At 43.6% G+C, this 24,430-nt stretch overlaps 1 protein-coding gene across 5 annotated transcripts in view; it reads left to right on the top strand.

Annotated features, from left to right (window-relative positions):
• Window positions 1–16,743: 16,743 nt before the first annotated feature.
• The window catches only part of eya4 (EYA transcriptional coactivator and phosphatase 4), a 148,601-nt gene continuing 140,914 nt past the window's right edge, over window positions 16,744–24,430 (top strand). For all 5 annotated transcript variants that reach the window (XM_071412472.1, XM_071412467.1, XM_071412471.1 and 2 more), the window contains exon 1: window positions 16,744–17,179. The gene's annotated coding sequence lies outside the window, so the exon portion shown is untranslated. The remainder of the gene's footprint in view (window positions 17,180–24,430) is intronic.

The raw sequence follows: 24,430 nt of genomic DNA, 5'->3' as shown, positions 1-24,430 counted from the left end.
CTCTCTCCACCTCTCTCTCTACTCTCTCTCTACTCTCTTTCTACCTATCTCTCTACCTCTCTACTCTCTCTCTACTCTCTCTCTACTCTCTCTCTACCTCTCTCTCCACCTCTCTCTCTACCTCTCTACTCTCTCTCTACTCTCTCTTTACCTCTCTCTCCACCTCTCTCCCTCTCTCTCTACCTCTCTACTCTCTCTCTACTACTCTCTCTCTCTCTCTCTACTCTCTCTCTCCACCTCTCCCTCTACTCTCTCTCTACTCTCTCTCTACCTCTCTCTCCACCTCTCTCTACTCTCTCTCTACTCTCTCTCCACCTCTCTACTCTCTCTACCTCTCTACTCACTCTACCTCTCTACTCACTCTACCTCTCTCTAATCTCTCTCTCTACCTCTCTCTCTACCTCTCTTCTCTTTCTCTACCTCCCTCTTCTGCTCTCTCTGCCTCCCTCTTCTGCTCTCTCTACCTCCCTCTTCTGCTCTCTCTACCTCCCTCTTCTGCTCTCTCTACCTCCCTCTTCTGCTCTCTCTGCCTCTCTCCCCCACACACACCAGTGTTTTCTCACAGAAGCCTGCCTTAACATGGCCTAATAGGACTGGTCAGATAGATCGGCAGTTTAATAGTTCATTAGTTAACAGTTAATAGTCTAATAAAAAGGATGTTTTGCATTTATAACGTGTTTCCTCTTAAAATCAAAGTGGTTTTACGTTATAAGATAATTAAACTCACCCCTTCTTTCACTAATGTGTATAATATGTGTATAATATGTGTATATTATGTGTATAATATGTGTATAATATGTGTATATTATGTGTATAATATGTGTATATTATGTGTATAATATGTGTATATTATGTGTATAATATGTGTATAATATGTGTATAATATGTGTATAATATGTGTATAATATGTGTATAATATGTGTATAATGTGTATAATAATATATTATCACAGTTATATAATACCTTACAATGTTATTCTTGACGGTGAACTTTAACACTTTGAAATTGCTTTTCAATGAAAAGAGTTGAACGTATTATTATTATGAGGCTGTAATACATCTCACTATCCTACCGGCTATTTGTGTTTTAGGATTGATGAAGAAGCTACTCTTCTAATTTCATTCTTAAAGGTTCAAATATTATTAATACGATTGTCAATCTGTCAGTATTGTGTAATAATGTATATATATATATATATATATATATATATATATATATATATATAATGTACTGTATATATTATTAATACGATGGGCTGTCAGTATTATGTATAATAATAATGTATATATATATATAATGTACTGTATATATTATTAATACGATGGTCTGTCAGTATTATGTATAATAATAATGTATATATATATATATATATATATATATATATATATAATGTACTGTATATATTATGTATATATATATATATATATATATATATATAATGTACTGTATATATTATTAATACGATGGTCTGTCAGTATTATGTATAATAATAATGTATATATATATATAATGTACTGTATATATAATGTACTGTATATATAATGTACTGTATATATAATGTACTGTATTTACAGGTTTATGATTGAATGTATCCTTCTGTAACTTGCTAACGTGCAGAAGATCAGGAATTTCTACAGTGGCACGATGCCAGCAGCTAAAATGTCGCTGTGCAACTGGGCACCAGAATAAACCTCTCGCCTGCCTCCCTCTCCCTCCCCCCTCCCTCCCTCCCCCTCCCCCCTCCTTCTCTCTCTCCCTCCCCCCTGCCTCCCTCTCCCTCCCCCCTGCCTCCCTCTCCCTCCCCCCTCCTTCTCTCTCTCCCTCCCCCTGCCTCCCTCTCCCTCCCCCCTGCCTCCCTCTCCCTCCCCCCTCCTTCTCTCTCTCACTCCCCCCTGCTTTCCTTTCCTCCCCCCTCTCTCTCCCCCTCCCTCTCTCTCACTCCCTCTCTCTCTCCCCCCCTCCCTCTCTCTCTCACCCCCTTCCCTCTCTCTCTCACACCCCCCTCCCTCCCTCCCCCCTCCCTCTCTTTCTCACACCCCCTGCCTCTCCCCCCTTCCTCCCTCCCTCCCCCCCCCCTCCCTCTCTCTCTCCCCCCTCCCCTCTCTCTCTCACACCCCCTGCCTCTCCCCCCTCCCTCCCCCCTCCCTCTCTCTCTCACACCCCCCTTCCTCCCTCCCTCCCTCCCTCCCCCCTCCCTCTCTCTCTCACACCCCCTGCCTCTCCCCCCTTCCTCCCTCCCTCCCTCCCTCCTCCCTCTCTCTCTCACACCCCCTGCCTCTCCCCCCTTCCTCCCTCCCTCCCTGTCAGGAACAGCTGGCTAAAAGAAATAGATCCACCTGCCGCTGTCTTCCAACATCCTCGATTCAACGAATATGATTTAAAAATCAGTTCCCGTTTTTTAAAGGCTGTAGAGTAAAAACATAAATTAGAGACTAGATAAGTAGAGAGGTATTCTCATTCAAATGGGAGTTTTGGACCTGTTGTGTTATTGCCATTACAGCAGGTTCCGATAAAGTATTTAAATAGTTTCAGCTTTAGCCTGCCTGGTGTGCCAGATGGGCGGGGTTTGCAGCTTTGGGACTATTATATTAGTACAATAAGCCAGACAAGCTCAATCAAGTACCGATAATATAAAAGTATTTTTAATGATTTCAAATAGTATTTGAAACGAGGTCTGTCGTTGTAACCGTGTGAGGAAACTTCCTGTCGTTGTAACCGTAGTGAGGAAACTTCCTGTCGTTGTAACCGTAGTGAGGAAACTTCCTGTCGTTGTAACCGTAGTAAGGAAACTTCCTGTCGTTGTAACCGTGTGAGGAAACTTCCTGTCGTTGTAACCGTAGTGAGGAAACTTCCTGTCGTTGTAACCGTAGTGAGGAAACTTCCTGTCGTTGTAACCGTAGTGAGGAAACTTCCTGTCGTTGTAACCGTGTGAGGAAACTTCCTGTCGTTGTAACCGTGTGAGGAAACTTCCTGTCGTTGTAACCGTGTGAGGAAACTTCCTGTCGTTGTAACCGTGTGAGGAAACTTCCTGTCGTTGTAACCGTAGTGAGGAAACTTCCTGTCGTTGTAACCGTAGTGAGGAAACTTCCTGTCGTTGTAACCGTGTGAGGAAACTTCCTGTCGTTGTAACCGTGTGAGGAAACTTCCTGTCGTTGTAACCGTAGTGAGGAAACTTCCTGTCGTTGTAACCGTAGTGAGGAAACTTCCTGTCGTTGTAACCGTGTGAGGAAACTTCCTGTCGTTGTAACCGTAGTGAGGAAACTTCCTGTCGTTGTAACCGTAGTGAGGAAACTTCCTGTCGTTGTAACCGTGTGAGGAAACTTCCTGTCGTTGTAACCGTGTGAGGAAACTTCCTGTCGTTGTAACCGAGTGAGGAAACTTCCTGTCGTTGTAACCGTAGTGAGGAAACTTCCTGTCGTTGTAACCGTAGTGAGGAAACTTCCTGTTGTTGTAACCGTGTGAGGAAACTTCCTGTCGTTGTAACCGTGTGAGGAAACTTCCTGTCGTTGTAACCGTGTGAGGAAACTTCCTGTCGTTGTAACCGTGTGAGGAAACTTCCTGTCGTTGTAACCGTAGTGAGGAAACTTCCTGTCGTTGTAACCGTAGTGAGGAAACTTCCTGTCGTTGTAACCGTAGTGAGGAAACTTCCTGACGTGGGTTTCTTCTTATTATTTTAGCTTGTGCCCCTGCCAAGTTCTCACACGGTGTGTGTCTGGGTGTGTGTGTGTGTCACACGGCATGTAACTAGCGAGGGAGAGACTTGGGATCCCAATCAGTCAGCCTTTCTATTTCAGGATCCCCCATCGTCACAGCTTGGGCTTTTCATTCATGTCAATCAGAATCAGAATCAACTTTATTCTCCAAAACATTAAACACAGGAATATGACTCTGTGAAATCAACCTCTCACTGTGGGATATATCACCAAATGGCACCCTATTCCCTACAAAGTGCACTACTTTTGACAAGCTCTCACAGTCTCACTGCAAAATTAGACGTTTATCCATGTTTATCCAAATGCCAAATTTGTAAGTTTCTCCAAAAAGATTACATTTACAAGGTTATGGGTTAACCATTTCATTCCGAATGGTTAAGGTTTGGGACAGGGTTAAAATTAAAATAAATGTGCCTCCACCACTGGGATTGGACAAGCTACATTCTGATCCTCATGGAATTACAGCTATCTGCCACTCCCATCCACAAAACTCAAGTCTACTTGATGGACTCACTGTTTAGAATGCATTTCCTGATTTTCCTTTTTTTTTTTACTTCTCTTGTCTCTCTGTCTCCCCCTCTCCCTCTCTCTCTCCCCCCTCTATCCCTCTCCCCCTTCCCTCTCCTTCCCTCCCTCTCCCCTCTCCCTCTCTCCCCCTTCCCTCCCTCTCCCCCTCTCCCTCTCTCCCCCTTCCCTCTCCTTCCCTCCCTCTCCCCCTCTATCCCTCTCCCTCTCTCTCCCCCTCTCCCTCTTCTTCCCTCCCTCTCCCCCTCTATCCCTCTCTCTCCCCCTCCCCTCTCCTTCCCTCCCTCTCCCAATATATCCCTCTCCCCCTTCCCTCACCTTCCCTCCCTCTCCCCCTCTCTCTCTCCCCATCTATCCCTCTCCCTCTCTCCCCCCTCTATCCCTCTCCCTCTCTCTCTTTCCCCCTCTATCCCTCTCCTTCCTTCCCTCCCCCTCTATCCCTCTCCCTCTCTCCCCCTCTATCCCGCTCCCTCTATCCCTCTCCCTCTCCCCCTCTCTCTCCTCTCTCTCTCCCCCTCTCCCTCTCTCTCCTCTCTCTCTCCTCCTCTCCTTCTCTCCCTCTCTCCCTCTCTCCCTCTCTCCCTCTCCCCCTCTATCCCTCTCTCTCTCTCTCTCTCTCCCTCTCTCCCCCTCTCCCCCCCCCCTCTCTCTCTCTCTCTCTCTCCCCCTCTCCCTCTTTCTCTCTGCAGTATTTGACAAGTTCAGAGTGTGCAGCTGATCTGCCAGTCCACCAGGCAGAGATCCATACCACGGACCAGTGTGTGTGTGTGTGTGTGTGTGTATGTGTGTGTGTGTGTGTGTGTGTGTGTGTGTGTGTGTGTGTGTGTGTGTGTGTGTGTGTGTGTGTGTGTGTGTGTGTGTGTGTGTGTGTGTGTGTGTGTGTGTGTGTGTGTGTGTGTGTGTGTGTGTGTGTGTGTGTTTTCATTGGGGAAAAGTTGGACATTTGGCTTACTCCAGACAACATTCTTGACAACAAAGCCTTCAACAAGACACAAAAAACAGAGATATGGTGTGTATGTGTGTGCGTGTGATAATCTATCTTGTGTAATAATTCATAAACCAACAAGCAGAGATTAGACTATATAAAAAATGACGTAAACTTAGTCTCATATTAAATTACTACACAACCTCGTCCAACCAGCCCGAAGGCCTGCCTTCATCCTTCATCATCCTCATCATCACACTTAAAACAATAAGAAACACTGAAAGAATTCAAGAGAGGCTCAATAACAACAAGTCAGACAGAGAGAGACGGGGAGCATCTGAAAAACAACCGTGGAACGTTTAAAGCTACAATCCTTAGTTTTAAACTTCCATTTTGGACTTATAAATTAACTACACCCATTGATTCTAGAGGAATTAAACGTATAAATGAGTTTAAGTTCAACTGTTGTCAGAACCCCAAATATATAAGCTTGTTTTACTCCGATGTTTTGTAAACAAAGTAAATGTAAATAAAACACTGTATGGCTTCAAAACATTGTTAAAACTAGAATTTTGTCATCCTGTATGGCCTGAAAACATGTAACATGTAAAACTAACTTAATATCAATGCTCTCGCTTTTGAATTTGAGAGTGGTTACATTTCTCCAGTCCATCTCTCAGCTTTGTACCTTATTAAAAACAGGACGCTGAAACAATTTGGCCCCTCAGATCATCCAGAACTTCTACAGCATTGAAAGCATCCTGACCAGTTGTATCACCGCCAGGTGTAACGGCCAGCGACCGGAAGGCCCAGGGTGTCACTGGGGGCGTTTTCCCATCCAGGATGTACACACCAGGCGGTGCCTGAAAAAAAAAGCCTGAAAAAATTGCCAAAGACTCCAGCAGCCCAAGACATTAAAATAACAATAAAAATGTATTTGTTACATGCTTCGTAAACAACAGGTGTAAACACGAGGAATAAATACACAATTTGTAACTATAACTTGGCTATATACACAGGGTACAAATACTGAGTCAATGATAACTTGGCTATATACACAGGGTACCAGTACAGAGTCAATGTACGAGGTAATTGAGGTAGATATGTACATATAGGTAGGGATAAAGTAACTAGGCAACAGGATAGATAATAAACACTAGCAGCAGAGTATGTCATCAGTCAAAAAGGTTACTGCAAAGAGGGTCAATGCAGATGGTCCGGGTAGCTACTGGTTAACTCTTTAACTAACTATTTAATTAACTATTTAGCAGTCTTATGGATTGGGGGTAGAAGCTGTTCAGGGTCCTGTTGGTTCCAGACTTGGTGCTTCGGTACCACTTGCTGTGCGGTAGCAGAGAGAACAATCTATGACTTGGGTGGCTGGAGTCTTTGACAATTTTTATGGCCTTCCTCTGACACCGCCTGGTATGAAGGTCCTGGATGGCAGGGAGCTTGCCCGAGTGATATACTGGGTCGTACACACAACCCTCTGTAGCACCTTGTGGTCAGATGCCAAGCAGTTGCCATACCAAGCGATGATGCAGCCAGTCAAGATGCTCTCGATGGTGCAGCTATATACCTTTTTGAGGATCTGAGGGCCCGAATCTTTTCAGCCTGAGGGGGAAGAGGCATTGTCAGGCCTTCTTCATGACTGTGTTGGTGTGTGTGGACCATGATAATTCCTGTGTGATTTGGACACGATGAACTTGAAGTTTCCCCCCCGCTCACTACAGCCTCGTTGATGTGGATGGGGGTGTGCTCGGCCATCCGTTTCCTGCAGTCCACGATCAGCTCTTTTGTCTTGCTGACATTGAAAGAGAGGTTGTTGCCATGGCACCACACTGCCAGGTCATTGACCGTCTCCCTATAGGCTGTCTCATCATTGTCGGTGATCAGGCCTACCACTGTTGTGTCGTCAACAAACTTAATGACGGTGTTGGAGTCGTGCGCGGCCATGCAGTCGTGGATGAACAGGGAGTACAGAAAGTGACTAGGCAATCAGGATAGATAATAAACAGAGTAGCAGCAGTGTGAGAGAGAGAGAGAGAGAGAGAGAGAGAGAGAGAGAGAGAGAGAGAGAGAGAGAGAGAGAGAGAGAGAGAGAGAGAGAGAGAGAGAGAGAGAGAGAGAGAGAGAGAGAGAGAGAGAGAGAGAGAGAGAGAGAGAGAGAGAGAGAGAGAGAGAGAGAGAGAGAGACAGAGTGGGGGGGGGGGGGGGGTAGACTCTAGTGAGTGTGTGTGTGTGTGCGAGTGTGTAGAGTCTAGTGAGTGTGCATAGAACCAGTGCAAGAGAGTCAGTGGAACAAAATGTCAGTGAAAACACTTTTTCAGTTGGTCAGCGCTCTGAGTACGCGTCCTGGTAATCCGTCTGGCCCTGCGACCTTGGGAATGTTAACCTGTTTAAAGGTCTTACTCACACCGGCTACGGAGAGCGTGATGCCACAGCCGTCCAGAACAGCTGGTGCTCTCACGCATGGTTCAGTATTGCTTGCCTCGAAGCGAGCATGGAAGGCATTTAGCTCGTCTGGTAGGCTCGTGTCCCTGGGCAGCTCTCGGCTGGGTTTACCTTTGTAGTTTGTGATCATTTGCAAGCCCCGTCACATCTGACGAGCGTTAGAGACGGTGTAGTAGGATTTGATCTTAGTCCATGTTTGATGGTTCGTCGGAGGTCGAAGCAAGATTTGTTATGAGTGTCTGGATTAGTGTCCCGCTTCTTGAAAGCGGCATCTCTAGCCTTTAGGTCAGTGTGGATATTGACTGTAATCCAGGGCTTCTGGTTAGGATATGTACGTATGGTCGAATCCAGGCTGTAATCACAACCGGCCGTGATTGGGAGTTCCATAGGGAGCCACACAATTGGCCCAGCGTCATCCGGGTTTGGCCGGTGTATTATTGGTGTGTTATTAGTAGGCCGTCATTGTAAATAAGAATTTGTTCTTAACTGACTTGCCAAGTTAAATAAACTTTAAACAAAAACATTATTATTTTTTAAATGTATGAAGCCGGTGACTGATGTGGTAAACACCTCAATGCCATCGGATGAATCCCGGATCATATTCCACTCATTGCTAGCGAAACAGTCCTGTAGCTTACCATCCGCTTCATCAGACCACTTTCATATTTTGTGTGTTACTTGTACTTCCTGTTCGAGTTTTTTGCTTGTAAGCAGGAATCAGGAGGAAAGAGTTACAGTCAGATTTGCCAAATGGAGGGCGAGGGAGAGCTTTGTATGTGTTGTAGTACTTGAGACCGAGAGTCTCCAGACACATATTGAGTGTCTCGGTGTTGTCTCGGCAGGATACGTTTTTACTCGGCCTTGACGGGTGGAGTAAAACACTCATAATTATCAGTTTCCTTCAGACATAAAAGCGCTTCGCCAGGCCACATACAGTATAGACACCCCTTTCTTGAAAATAAATCACTTATTGAAATCTGGGATTCCTACTTTACTCATAACATTACTCTCCTTTACTTTCATTGAAAAATATCTTCAAACTCTGTCCTAATTTCCTTGTCTTGCTAGTAGGGAAGAGTGTGGGAAATTATTGGAAAGTTGTGCGCTCACTATTAGTAAAAAGGAGAAGGGAAAATTGTAACAGTCTTTTTTTTTTACACAATCGCAAAACACGTGAAATATTTTCACATGCGAGTTTCAGAGGAATATCATCTGCAGGCAACAAGAGCTCTCAATTGGTTGTCGCATGTAACAGCTCACAGAAGAATGACATCGGTACCCTGTAGGTAGGAAAGATGTTTTAAGTTATGATACACTATCTACCAGTAAATGGGGCGGCAGGTAGCCTAGTGGTTAGAGTGGAGGGGCGGCAGGTAGCCTAGTGGTTAGAGCGTTGGGCTAGTAACCGAAAGGTTGCGAGATCGAATCCCAGAGCTGACAAAGGTAAGAATCTGTCGTTCTGCCCCTGAACAAGGCAGTTAACCCACTGTTCCTAGGCCGTCATTGAAAATGAGAATTTGTTCTTAACTGACTTGCCTCGTTAAATAAAGGTTAAAATAAAAAATGCTAACCACCCTCAACACACTAGCTTCCTGGGGATTGTTTCATTGTACAGTGTACTAACTACAGTGCCTTGCAAAAGTACTCACCCCCCTTGGCGTTTTTCCTATTTTGTGGCATTACAACCTGGAATTTAAATGGTGGTGAAGTGAAATGAAAAAAAATACTTGTTTAAAACAAAATACGGGGAAAGTGGTGCGGATAAGTGGTGCGTGCATCACACCCTTTGCTATGAAGCACCTAAATAAGATCTGGTGCAACCAATTACCTGTGTGCAATCTAAGTGTCACATGATCTGTCACATGATCTCAGTATATATACACCTGTTCGGAAAGGCCCCAGAGTCTGCAACACCACCAAGCAAGGGGTACCACCAAGCAAGCAGCACCATGAAGACCAAGGAGCTCTCCAAACAGGTCAGGGACAAAGTTGTGGAGAAGTACAGATCAGGGTTGGGTTCTAAAAAGATATCTGTAACTTTGAACATCCCACGGAACACCATAAAATCCATTATTAAAAAATCGAAAGAATATGGCACCACAACAAACCTGCCAAGAGAGGGCCGCCCACCAAAACTCACAGACCAGGCAAGGAAGGCATTAATCAGAGAGGCAACAAAGAGACCAAAGATAACCCTGAAGGAGCTGCAAAGCTCCACAGCAAAGATTGGAGTATCTGTCCATAGGACCACTTTAAGCCGTACACGCCACAGAGCTGGGCTTAACGGAAGAGTGGCCAGAAAAAAAGCCATTGCGTAAAGAAAAAAATAAGCAAACATGTTTGGTGTTCGCCAAAAGGCATGTAGGAGACTCCCCAAACATATGGAAGAAGGTACTCTGGTTAGATTAGACAATAATTTAGCTTTTTGGCCATCAAGGAAAACGCTATGTCTGGCGCAAACCCACCACCTTCCATCACCCCGAGGACACCATCCCCACAGTGAAGCATGGTGGTGGCAGCATCAGCTGTGGGGATGTTTTCATCGGCGGGGACTGGAAAACTGAGGAAAAGAATGATGGATGGTGCTAAATACAGGAAAATTCTTGAGGGAAACCTGTTTCAGTCTTCATGAGATTTGAGACTGGGACGAAGGTTCACCTTCCAGCAGGACAATGACTCTAAGCATACTGCTAAAGCAACACTCGAGTGGTTTAAGGGGAAACATTTAATTAAATGTCTTGGAATGGCCTAGTCAAAGCCCAGACCTCAATCCAATTGAGAATCTGTGGTATGACTTAAAGATTGCGGTACACCAGCAGAACCCATCCAACTTGAAGGAGCTGGAGCAGTTTTGCCTTGAAGAATGGGCAAAAATCCCTGTGGCTAGATGTGCCAAGCTTATAGAGACATACCCCAAGAGACTTGCAGCTGTAATTGCTGAAAAAGGTGGCTCTACAAAGTATTGACTTTGGGGGGTGAATAGTTCTGCACTCTCACGTTTTCAGTTTTTTTGTAATATTTCTTGTTTGTTTCACAATAAAAAATATTTTTTGATTTCCAACAGTCTTAGGAGGACTGAGAGGGAAAGGACTTTGCAAGTGTAATATATATACAGCACCAGTCAAAAGTTAGGACACACCTACTCTTTCAAGGGTTTTTCTTTATTTTTACTGATTTCTACATTGTAGAATAATTGTGAAGACATCAAAACTATGAAATAACACATGTAGTAACCAAAAAAAGTGTTAAACAAATCAATATATTTGAGATTCTAAGATTCTTTTTTTGCCTTGATGACAGCTTTGCACACTCTCAACCAGCTTCATGAGGTAGTCACCTGGAATACATTTCAATTAACAGGTGTGCCTTGTTAAAAGTTCATTTGTAGTTAGCCCTATTTGGTAAAAGACCAAGTCCATATTATGGCAAGAACAGCTCAAATAAGCAAAGAGAAATGACAGTCCATCATACCTTTAGGACATGAAGGTTAGTAAATCTGGAAAATTTCAATAGCTTTGAAAGTTTTTTCAAGTGCAGTCGCAAAAACCATCAAGCGCTATGATGAAACTGGATCTCATGAGGACCGCCACAGGAAAGTAAGACCCAGAGTTACCTCTGCTGCAGAGGATAAGTTCATTAGAGTTACCAGCCTCAGAAATTTCAGCCCAAATAAGTGCTTTACAGAGTTCAAGTAACAGACACATCTCAACATCAACTGTTCAGAGGAGACTACGTGAATCAGGACTTCATGGTCGAATTGCTGCAAAGAAACCACTGCTAAAGGACACCAATAAGAAAAAGAGACTTGCTTGGGCCAAGAAACACGAGCAATGGACATTAGACCGGTGGAAATCTATCCTTTGGTCTGATGAATCCAAATTTGCGATTTTTTGTTCCAACTGCTGTATCTTTGTGAGACGCTGTCACGGCCGTCAAAAGGAGGAGACCAAGGCGCTGCGTGGTATGCATACATTCTCTTTATTTTAAGAATGAACACTAAACAAAACGAACAAAACAACAAAACGAACCGTGAAGCTATAAAAACGAACCGTGAAGCTATAAAAACGAACCGTGAAGCTATAAAAACGAACCGTGAAGCTATAAAAACGAACCGTGAAGCTATACAAACGAACCGTGAAGCTATAAAAACGAACCGTGAAGCTATAAAAACGAACCGTGAAGCTATACAAAGAGTGCTAACAGGCAACTACATATAGACAAGAGCCCACCAAACCAAAAGGGAAAATGGCAACCTAAATATGATCCCCAATCAGAGACAACGATAAACAGATGCCTCAAATTGGGAACCAATTCATGGCCACCATAAACCTACATTACCTAGACATACCAAAAACCCCTAGATATACAAAAAAACCTAGACAATACAAAAACAAGCATATCCACCCTCGTCATACCCTGACCTGACCAAAATAATAAAGAAAACATAGATAACTAAGGTCAGGGCGTGACGGACGCAGATTAGGGGAACGGAGGATCTCCGCATTTGTGGTTCCTACCGTGAAGCATGGAGGAGGAGGAGTGATGGTGCTTTGCTGGTGACACTGTCTGTGATTTATTTAGAATTAAAGGCACACAACAGCATTCTGCAGTGATACCTCACCCCATCTGGATTGCGCTTAGTGGGACTAATATTTGTTTTCCGACAGGACAATGACCCAACACCCCTCCAGGTTGTGTAAGGGCTATTTTACCATGAAATACAGTGAGGGAGTGCTGCATCAGATGACCTGGCCTCCACAATCCCCCGACCTCAAGCAAATTGAGATGGTTTGGGATGAGTCAGACCGCAGAGTGAAGGAAAAGCAGCCAACAAGTGCTCAGCACTTGACTGTTGGAAAATAATTCCAGGTGAAGCTGGTTGAGAAAATGCCAAGACTGTGCAAAGCTGTCAGCAAGGCAAATGGTGGATATTTGAAGAATCTCAAATATAAAATATTTTTTGATTTGTTTAAAACACTTTTTTGGTTACTACATGATTCCATATGTGTTATTTCATAGTTTTGATGTCTTCAGAATTATTCTACAATGTAGAAAATAGTACAAATAAAGAAAAACCCTTGAATGAGTAGCTGTTCTAAAACTTTGACCGGTAGTGTATATATATATATAAATAATTATATATAAAGAATTCAAACAGGAAATGGCATAACACAAATGTAAACAGCTGAAGCAAGCGCACACATTTATTTGATCGGTACGTTTTATTTTATCCATAAACCTTGTTTTTGTTTACATTTGTATCCATAAAAGGTATAGTGAGTTTTTATGTTGTTTGTGTACATGATAAGACAGAGGGAGCTGCACAGGACTGGATGTGTTCAGAACATTAGGAGATGGCCTTGTATTTAGGATGGCCTTGTATTTAGGGTGGCCTTGTATTTAGGGTGGCCTTGTATTTAGGGTGGCCTTGTATTTAGGATGGCCTTGTATTTAGGATGGCCTTGTATTTAGGGTGGCCTTGTATTTAGGGTGGCCTTGTATTTAGGGTGGCCTTGTATTTTGGATGGCCTTGTATTTAGGATGGCCTTGTATTTTGGATGGCCTTGTATTTAGGATGGCCTTGTATTTTGGATGGCCTTGTATTTTGGATGGCCTTGTATTTTGGATGGCCTTGTATTTAGGATGGCCTTGTATTTAGGATGGCCTTGTATTTAGGATGGCCTTCTTTTTGGGATGGCCTTGTATTTAGGATGGCCTTGTATTTAGGATGGCCTTGTAATTAGGATGGCCTTGTATTTAGGATGGCCTTGTATTTAGGATGGCCTTCTTTTTGGGATGGCCTTGTATTTGGGATGGCCTTGTATTTAGGATGGTCTTCTATTTAGGATGGCCTTGTATTTAGGGTGGCCTTGTATTTAGGATGGCCTTGTATTTAGGGTGGCCTTGTATTTTGGATGGCCTTGTATTTTGGATGGCCTTGTATTTAGGATGGCCTTGTATTTTGGATGGCCTTGTATTTAGGATGGCCTTGTATTTTGGATGGCCTTGTATTTTGGATGGCCTTGTATTTAGGATGGCCTTGTATTTAGGATGGCCTTCTTTTTGGGATGGCCTTGTATTTAGGATGGCCTTGTATTTAGGATGGCCTTGTATTTAGGATGGCCTTGTATTTAGGATGGCCTTCTTTTTGGGATGGCCTTGTATTTAGGATGGCCTTGTATTTAGGATGGCCTTGTATTTAGGATGGCCTTCTTTTTTGGATGGCCTTGTATTTGGGATGGCCTTGTATTTAGGATGGTCTTCTATTTAGGATGGCCTTGTATTTTGGATGGCCTTCTTTTTGGGATGGCCTTGTATTTAGGATGGGCTTCTTTTTGGGATGGCCTTGTATTTAGGATGGCCTTGTATTTAGGATGGCCTTGTATTTAGGGTGGCCTTGTATTTAGGGTGGCCTTGTATTTTGGATGGCCTTGTATTTTGGATGGCCTTGTATTTAGGATGGCCTTGTATTTTGGATGGCCTTGTATTTAGGATGGCCTTGTATTTTGGATGGCCTTGTATTTTGGATGGCCTTGTATTTTGGATGGCCTTGTATTTAGGATGGCCTTCTTTTTGGGATGGCCTTGTATTTAGGATGGCCTTGTATTTAGGATGGCCTTGTATTTAGGATGGCCTTCTTTTTGGGATGGCCTTGTATTTAGGATGGCCTTGTATTTTGGATGGCCTTGTATTTAGGGTGGCCTTGTATTTAGGATGGCCTTCTTTTTGGGATGGCCTTGTATTTGGGATGGCCTTGTATTTAGGATGGTCTTCTATTTAGGATGGCCTTGTATTTTGGATGGCCTTCTTTTTGGGATGGCCTTGTATTTAGAATGGGCTTCTTTTTGGGATGGCCTTGTATTTAGGATGGCCTTGTATTTTGGATGGCCTTGTATTTAGGATGGCCTTGTATTTTGGATGGCCTTGTATTTAGGATGGCATTGTATTTTGGATGGCCTTGTATTTTGGATGGCCTTGTATTTTGGATGGCCTTGTATTTAGGATGGCCTTGTATTTAGGATGGCCTTGTATTTAGGATTGTCTTGTATTTTGGATGGCCTTGTATTTAGGATGGCCTTGTATTTAGGATTGCCTTGCATTTTGGATGGCCTTGTATTTTGGATGGACTTGTATTTTGGATGGCCTTGTATTTTGGATGGCCATGTATTTAGGATGGTCTTGTATTTTGGATGGCCATGTATTTACGATGGCCTTGTATTTTGGATGGCCTTGTATTTAGGATCGCCTTGTATTTAGGATGGCCTTGTATTTTGGATGGCCTTGTATTTAGGATGGCCTTGTATTTAGGATGGCCTTGTATTTACGATGGCCTTGTATTTTGGATGGCCTTGTATTTAGGATGGCCTTGTATTTTGGATGGCCTTGTATTTACGATGGCCTTGTATTTTGGATGGCCTTGTATTTAGGATGGCCTTGTATTTAGGATGGCCTTGTATTTAGGATGGCCTTGTATTTTGGATGGCCTTGTATTTAGGATGGCCTTGTATTTAGGATGGCCTTGTATTTACGATGGCCTTGTATTTTGGATGGCCTTGTATTTACGATGGCCTTGTATTTAGGATGGCCTTGTATTTTGGATGGCCATGTATTTACGATGGCCTTGTATTTAGGATGGCCTTGTATTTTAGATGGCCTTGTATTTACGATGGCCTTGTATTTAGGATGGCCTTGTATTTACGATGGCCTTGTATTTAGGATGGCCTTGTATTTAGGATGGCCTTGTATTTACGATGGCCTTGTATTTACGATGGCCTTGTATTTACGATGGCCTTGTATTTACGATGGCCTTGTATTTTGGATGGCCTTGTATTTAGGATCGCCTTGTATTTAGGATGGCCTTGTATTTTGGATGGCCTTGTATTTAGGATGGCCTTGTATTTAGGATGGCCTTGTATTTACGATGGCCTTGTATTTTGGATGGCCTTGTATTTTGGATGGCCTTGTATTTTGGATGGCCTTGTATTTACGATGGCCTTGTATTTTGGATGGCCTTGTATTTAGGATGGCCTTGTATTTAGGATGGCCTTGTATTTAGGATGGCCTTGTATTTTGGATGGCCTTGTATTTAGGATGGCCTTGTATTTAGGATGGCCTTGTATTTACGATGGCCTTGTATTTTGGATGGCCTTGTATTTACGATGGCCTTGTATTTAGGATGGCCTTGTATTTTGGATGGCCATGTATTTACGATGGCCTTGTATTTAGGATGGCCTTGTATTTACGATGGCCTTGTATTTTGGATGGCCTTGTATTTAGGATGGCCTTGTATTTTGGATGGCCTTGTATTTAGGATGGCCTTGTATTTACGATGGCCTTGTATTTAGGATGGCCTTGTATTTACGATGGCCTTGTATTTTGGATGGCCTTGTATTTAGGATGGCCTTGTATTTACGATGGCCATGTATTTACGATGGCCTTGTATTTAGGATGGCCATGTATTTAGGATGGCCTTGTATTTTGGATGGCATTGTATTTTGGATGGCCTTGTATTTAGGATGGCCTTGTATTTTGGATTGCCATGTATTTAGGATGGCCTTGTTTTTAGGATGGCCTTGTATTTACGATGGCCTTGTGTTTTAGATGGCCTTGTTGTGTGGAGAGCCCCCATAGCATAATACACTCAAGACGCTTCATGTGGCGGCCTGCTTATAAATGTATAATTAGTTAATTGTGTAAAAGGGGAACTTGGGATGACTTGTTCACTTTATGCACTTATAGGACTCACACAGAGATGTTGAGCAACATTGATCTATAATAAAAATGTAAAAACGTTTTCAAATGTATAGAAATGTACATTGGTCAGCGTGTTATTACCCATTCGTATTATTATCTGGATTTACATTGAGAAATGTATATTTTTTGTAGTCTGGTTTGGTTGAAGTGTTGTGGCATTATGTAGGTTAACTAGAGAGAGCATGCTGTTCTAGTTTGGAGAGGGATAAATAAAACTTGGCACATCATTTGGGCCACACTATTAATAAGAATGTCATTTCGGTATCCCCCTCCCACCCCTCCTCCTCCCCCCTGTACCCCATTACTGCTCTGGACATTTGCCAAATGGTGGACGCATGGCAGCTGGACGCATGCGCAGTGTGCCGTGATCAACACAGCTCAGCTTCATTCGCTCTTCAAGAAGGGGTCTTAATGCCGATCGAAGTACTCAAACAAACTTTATACCAACGTTAAAATAACCAACGAACTTTCGTAGAGTGAACGGTCCGTTGCTCCATATAGCGCTCCGACGTGCCGCTTAAATTAGTCATATAGTTTACTTACGGTTAAAAGTGTTTTTTTCCCCCGCTGTTGTTTTGGTATCTTCGCTAGGCTAACGCCAGTCAGTCAGACCAACTGTAATTTGTTTGAACTTCTTCTGAGAACGAGTCCAGTCCCGGTGACAGCAGCAGAGCGAGCTGTGTGTTCCGCTGTTCCAACTCCTCTTCAATCTATCATCATGAGTTTGTCCAAGGAGTGAAAACGGAAATTGGAAAGGAAAGTTTTTTTTTTTTTAAAGTGCAAACGAAGATAATCTTCCTAACCCAAGGTATGTTTTGTATTATTTCATTTTTTTGTTGTTGTTGTTGTGTGTGAAAATGATTAGTCTAAATAAGTGTTGGCCAAATAGGTCTATAGAACAAATAGGCCCATACAATAGCCCATTGAAACGACTGGGCTATAACATGTTATGCAGGTGTCATTTTCTAATTTTGATATGCAGCCGTTATAAACTAAACTAAAATCGAAATAAATCCTGTTTTTATGAGCCCTTTTGTAGCCTAATAGTTTTGCTATTTGTTTGACTATTTAGTCGTAATAACATGTTTTTATCTCCAATAATTAAATGACCTTTGATTAGATCAGTAACTGCATTTAGGCGTATCTGCTGTCTATCGATGAGTAGTCTAGTAGGCCTAAGCCTGCTGTTCAACAATAATTCAATATTATTGCTTTGTTACACCTTAATATTTACTAGGCCTCATTTTGAATGAGGTGTCATTAATATCTGTGCTAGATTTTGAATATACCTCTGAAGTAGTGAAATAGTTCCCCCCCACCCAAAAAATAAAATATTTTACAGTATATATTTGTTATTTTAAGCCATGTATTTCTTACATCATTCAGGCTAATAATCTAACTCTATGATTGTAATATTCCCTTTCCACTTTCACCGTTTAGAAACTTCAGCATGCGCGAGCTCCATGCAATGCGGTGCTCATGCCCTCGCAGTCGCCGGTGGCCACGAGCGCATGCCGAAACAGCCTCTGTCTCTTGCGCTGTCCATCCTCGTGCCGAACGGGCCGCTTCTATCCCTCTCTTGTGCAGACCGGCGGCCTCTCTCTCTCTCTCTGCCTCACTTGTGATCTTCACGTGTATTTTGTGTTTATATTTGATATGTAGGAAATGGGATTAGTATCCCGTGCTGCAACACGCAGGACCACCACCGTGCATACCCCGACGCGCCACTTGCTCCGTCCCAGAATGGACCTGGCTGGCTAACGGCCTGTCCCTAACAACTAGCAACAACATGATCTGAATCGGATACCTAACGAAATTCATACAGGATCGATTACACTTTGAGGATTCATAGCCAAAACGCACTTATGCACAGCTAAGCGCAGTGGGTCTACCTCTATTGTTTTGGTGAGATTTAGTGTTGTAATGTAAGTGTTCGCCCGGACTTGTATAGCCTACGTTATTTTTTTTAACTCGTCACAATTGTCTTGAGGGAATATTGGTGAGAAATTCGTGACATCATTTGAATAGACATTTATTTCACATTATAGGCTATTCAACATGGGTGTTATGGTACTGTTATTAAGGTAGTGATTTTCACAAAGAATGATATCAAATAATGCTTTTTAAAGGTTTGGAAACTATGCATAGATCCTCAAAGTCACAGGCCTTAGCCTATTCGTGCCAAATATTTGATTTAAAAAAATACGGGACTTCTAATGTATTAATCTATTACAATTTAGTGTGGTCTACTTATTGATGTAAATATAAAACATTTGTGTTTTTATTATTTTAATGATTGAGTGTAATTGTTTTAATTTCAACAGTTGAGGCTGACATTTGTTAGTGGTTTCCGTTCTATTTGTCACACCTGTAGTAGTGTACGTTCAGATGGAAAAGGTGAAGTCTAAAACGGAAACGGTTTGTTTGTGTCATAACATAATCATTATTTTAGACAGTTACGCATCAGAGACATCACGTGATGAACAATTGTCCCCCAAAAATAGTACCCATGATATCCAGTGGCTGCTGCTCTTACGAGAAAATGTGGAACCCCCTCTCAAATGCACACACATTTTTTTCCTCAGCCCGTTCTTTTGTAAAAACACAGTGGCCTATAGAATCACATTAGATGTGATTGCACCAACTCCAATTGATATCGTTTTGTTTAGACCTCCTTTAACAATTACGCACCACACACAGAGTCGTAAATTAGTAACTTATCTGCGGTGCCTTTGTTGGAATAGTCTGCCAATACCGCGGTAGTAAACGCCTGAAATGTCTTTCTGACAATGGCAGTAAAGCAGTGATGACACGCTGGCATTACGCGACGGTATTTGGGGAAATGGCCATGGCGTTAATTGCGCTCCTCTCGTGCGCCTGGAAGTTTTATATAAAAATCAACCCAAACAGGAATTCCCATCACGTTTTAGAAACCTTGAGAATAGTGGACCTTGGCTACAATAAAACATTTTAAAAAATTATTTTGTCAATAATGTACGTTTTGGATGTGAAGACGACCAGTTTATTCGTCCATCTGCGCTCTCGTCGAGACAATAGGACCGTGACACGTATGTAGCCTGTAGGCCCACGCGTGGCATGACTGATAGCCATGTTGATAGCGTCATGCGGTTTGTTCAACAATCTCCTCGGTTTCGTTTTTTTTTTTTTTTAATGGAGTGAAATTACCACAGTGTAGATATGTAGCCGACTTCATTCCCCCACTCTCACCCATCTACCGTCCCCCTGCTTCCCCCCTGTTCCATGTGTTACCCTACAGAGTCAATACCTACACCAAGAAATATAACTCTCCCTTCAGGGAGTTTTGACGGAAATGGCACTGGCAGGCCTGCACATTGATTCCTTGCACAGTATCGAGAGAGAACGAGCTCAATTGGCCCGAGAGAAGCATTATTGTCTTGGGTTTCAGGCCAACGTGAGCTCAACGCTATGAAAAATTAAAAGGGATGCAAGCCTAAAAGACAAAGAAACACAAACTAGAAGAGTTGACGTTCGTCAGAGAACCAAAACCCAGCTCTAGCACGGAGTGGGACAGTTGGGAGATTTAATGGTGTAGCCAGCCGGTGCTTATTATTTGTACTTCGCCCTCATTTTAGTTTTTCAGATTTTATAGAACAGATAGAGAGAGGACACCGTAGACATGTGTGATACACACACACACACACACACACACACACACACACACACACACACACACACACACACACACACACACACACACACACACACACACACACACACACACACACACACACGTCTCCTCTTCGTTGTTGATATCGGTGCAGTCCTCGCTGTAATGAGCCGCGTTACAATTCTCACCAAGTGGGTTAACACTATTGGGACGATGTGTAAAGTTTTTTTGTTGTTGTTGCCTTCCACGCCCGGAGACCCGGGTTCGCTTCCAGCTCCCTCTGTTCACTACAATAAGTAGTCCTGTAAATTATTATTCAGCTTTAATTTCTGCTAGATACTCTAGTCACTGAGCTCTTCAGTACGGGCCATTCTGCTGCCAAAATGTGTCTATGGAGATTACATGGCTGTGTGCTCGATTTTATACAATGTCCGCAAAGGGTGTGACTGAAATAGCCGAATCCACTCATTTGAAGGGGTGTCCACATACTTTTGAGTATGTATGTGTGTATATATATTACACACACGCACACACACATATATATATATACATACATGCATACACACATACACACATACACACACACGCACGCACGCACGCACGCACGCACGCACGCACGCACGCACGCACGCACGCACACACACACACACACACACACACACACACACACACACACACACACACACACACACACACACACACACACACACACACACATACATACATACATACATACATACATCATACACACAGTCTTGTGCAGCTAACCTTGTGGTTCCCTAACCCTAAACCTAAATCTAACCTTAACCCTAAACCTAACCCTAGCTCCTAATCCTGAACCTAATTCTAAACCTAACACTAAATCTAAACTTAACCCTAAGCCTAACCCTAGATCCTAATCCTGAACCTAATTCTAACCCTAACCCTAACACTAAATCTAACCTTAACCCTAAACCTAACCCTAGATCCTAATCCTGAACCTAATTCTAACCCTAACCCTAACACTAAATCTAACCTTAACCCTAAACCTAACCCTAGCTCCTAATCCTGAACCTAATTCTAACCCTAACCCTAAATCTAACCTTATCCCTAAACCCCTAGAAATAGCATTTGACCTTGTGGGGACCAACAGAATGTCCTCAGTTGGGCTAGTGTTTGTTGATTAACCTTGAGGACTTCTGGTCCCCACAAGTATACTTACACATGTTCACACACACACACACACACACACACACACACACACACACACACACACACACACACACACACGAAGTATGTGGACACCCCTTGAAAATGATTGGATTCGGCTATTTCAGCCACAGCCGTTGCTGACAGGTGTATATTATCGAGCACACAGCCATGCAATCTCCATAGACAAACATTGGCAGTAGAATGGCCCGTACTGAAGAGCTCAGTGACTTTCAACGTGGTACTGTCATAGGATGCCATCTCTACAACAAGTCAGTTCGTCAAATTTCTGCCCTGCTAGAGCTGCCCTGGTCAACTGTAAGGGCTGTTATTGTGAAGTGGAAATGCTTAGGAGCAACAACGGCTCAGCCGCGAAGTGGTAGGCCACACAAACTCACAGAACAAGAAGTGAGTAGGGTGTAAAAACAAAATGGTCTGTCCTCGGTTACAACACTCACTACAGAGTTCCAAACTGCCTCTGGAAGCAACGTCAGCACAACAACTGTTCACCGGGAGCTTCATGAAACGGGATTCCATGGCCGAGCAGCTGCACACAAGCCTAAGATCACCATGCGCAATGCCAAGCGTCGGCTGCAGTGGTGTAAAGCTTGCCGCCATTGGACTCTGCAGCAGTGGAAACGTGTTCTCTGGAGTGATGAATCACGCTTCACCATCTGGCAGTCCGACGGACGAATCTGGGTTTGGCGGATGCCAGGAGAACGATACCTGCCCCAATACATAGTGCCAACTGTAAAGTTTGGTGGAGGATAAATAATGGTCTGGGGATGTTTTTCATGGTTCAGGCCCCTTAGTTCCAGGGAAGGGAAATCTTAACCCTACTGTATACAGAAAGGGAACGGGGGATACCTAGTCAGTTGCATTCTAGACACTTCCAACTTTGTGGCAACAGTTTGGGGAAGTGCTTTTCCTGTTTCAGCATGACAACGCCCCCGTGCACAAAGCAAGGTCCATACAGAAATGGTTTGTCGAGATCGGTGTGGAAGAACTTGACTGGCCTGCACAGAGCCCTGACCTCAACCCCATCGAACACCTTTGGTATGAATTGGAACACAGACTGCGAGCCAGGCCTAATCACCCAACCTCAGTGCCCGACCTCACTAATGCTCTTGTGGCTGAATGGAAGCAAGTCCCCACAGCAATGTTCCAACATCTAGTGGAAAGCCTTCCCAGAAGAGTGGAGGCTGTTATAGCAGCAATGTTCCAACATCTAGTGGAAAGCCTTCCCAGAAGAGTGGAGGCTGTTATAGCAGCAATGTTCCAACGTCTAGTGGAAAGCCTTCCCAGAAGAGTGGAGGCTGTTATAGCAGCAATGTTCCATCATCTAGTGGAAAGCCTTCCCAGAAGAGTGGAGGCTGTTATAGCAGCAATGTTCCAACATCTAGTGGAAAGCCTTCCCAGAAGAGTGGAGGCTGTTATAGCAGCAATGTTCCAACATCTAGTGGAAAGCCTTCCCAGAAGAGTGGAGGCTGTTATAGCAGCAATGTTCCAACATCTAGTGGAAAGCCTTCCCAGAAGAGTGGAGGCTGTTATAGCAGTAATGTTCCAACATCTAGTGGAAAGCCTTCACAGAAGAGTGGAGGCTGTTATAGCAGCAATGTTCCAACATCTAGTGGAAAGCCTTCCCAGAAGAGTGGAGGCTGTTATAGCAGCAATGTTCCAACATCTAGTGGAAAGCCTTCCCAGAAGAGTGGAGGCTGTTATAGCAGCAATGTTCCAACATCTAGTGGAAAGCCTTCCCAGAAGAGTGGAGGCTGTTATAACAGCAATGTTCTAACATCTAGTGGAAAGCCTTCCCAGAAGAGTGGAGGCTGTTATAGCAGCAATGTTCCAACATCTAGTGGAAAGCCTTCCCAGAAGAGTGGAGGCTGTTATAGCAGCAATGTTCCAACATCTAGTGGAAAGCCTTCCCAGAAGAGTGGAGGCTGTTATAGCAGCAATGTTCCAACATCTAGTGGAAAGCCTTCCCAGAAGAGTGGAGGCTGTTACAGCAGCAATGTTCCAACATCTAGTGGAAAGCCTTCCCAGAAGAGTGGAGGCTGTTATAGCAGCAATGTTCCATCATCTAGTGGAAAGCCTTCCCAGAAGAGTGGAGGCTGTTATAGCAGCAATGTTCCAACATCTAGTGGAAAGCCTTCCCAGAAGAGTGGAGGCTGTTATAGCAGCAATGTTCCAACATCTAGTGGAAAGCCTTCCCAGAAGAGTGGAGGCTGTTATAGCAGCAATGTTCCAACATCTAGTGGAAAGCCTTCCCAGAAGAGTGGAGGCTGTTATAGCAGCAATGTTCCAACATCTAGTGGAAAGCCTTCCCAGAAGAGTGGAGGCTGTTATAGCAGCAATGTTCCAACATCTAGTGGAAAGCCTTCCCAGAAGAGTGGAGGCTGTTATAGCAGCAATGTTCCAACATCTAGTGGAAAGCCTTCCCAGAAGAGTGGAGGCTGTTATAGCAGCAATGTTCCAACATCTAGTGGAAAGCCTTCCCAGAAGAGTGGAGGCTGTTATAGCAGCAATGTTCCAACATCTAGTGGAAAGCCTTCCCAGAAGAGTGGAGGCTGTTATAGCAGCAATGTTCCAACATCTAGTGGAAAGCCTTCCCAGAAGAGTGGAGGCTGTTATAGCAGCAATGTTCCAACATCTAGTGGAAAGCCTTCCCAGAAGAGTGGAGGCTGTTATAACAGCAATGTCCCAACATCTAGTGGAAGCCCTTCCCAGAAGAGTGGAGGCTGTTATAACAGCAATGTCCCAACATCTAGTGGAAGCCCTTCCCAGAAGAGTGGAGGCTGTTATAACAGCAATGTCCCAACATCTAGTGGAAGCCCTTCCCAGAAGAGTGGAGGCTGTTATAGCAGCAATGTTCCAACATCTAGTGGAAAGCCTTCCCAGAAGAGTGGAGGCTGTTATAGCAGCAATGTTCCAACATCTAGTGGAAAGCCTTCCCAGAAGAGTGGAGGCTGTTATAGCAGCAATGTTCCAACATCTAGTGGAAAACCTTCCCAGAAGAGTGGAGGCTGTTATAGCAGCAATGTTCCAACATCTAGTGGAAGGCCTTCCCTGAAGAGTGGAGGCTGTTATAGCAGCAATGTTCCAACATCTAGTGGAAAGCCTTCCCAGAAGAGTGGAGGCTGTTATAGCAGCAATGTTCCAACATCTAGTGGAAAGCCTTCCCAGAAGAGTGGAGGCTGTTATAGCAGCAATGTTCCAACA

This window comes from Salvelinus alpinus, chromosome 8, assembly GCF_045679555.1.
Source record: "Salvelinus alpinus chromosome 8, SLU_Salpinus.1, whole genome shotgun sequence".
Taxonomy (NCBI): Eukaryota; Metazoa; Chordata; class Actinopteri; order Salmoniformes; family Salmonidae; genus Salvelinus; species Salvelinus alpinus.
This window is presented reverse-complemented; position numbering and strand designations above follow the sequence as displayed.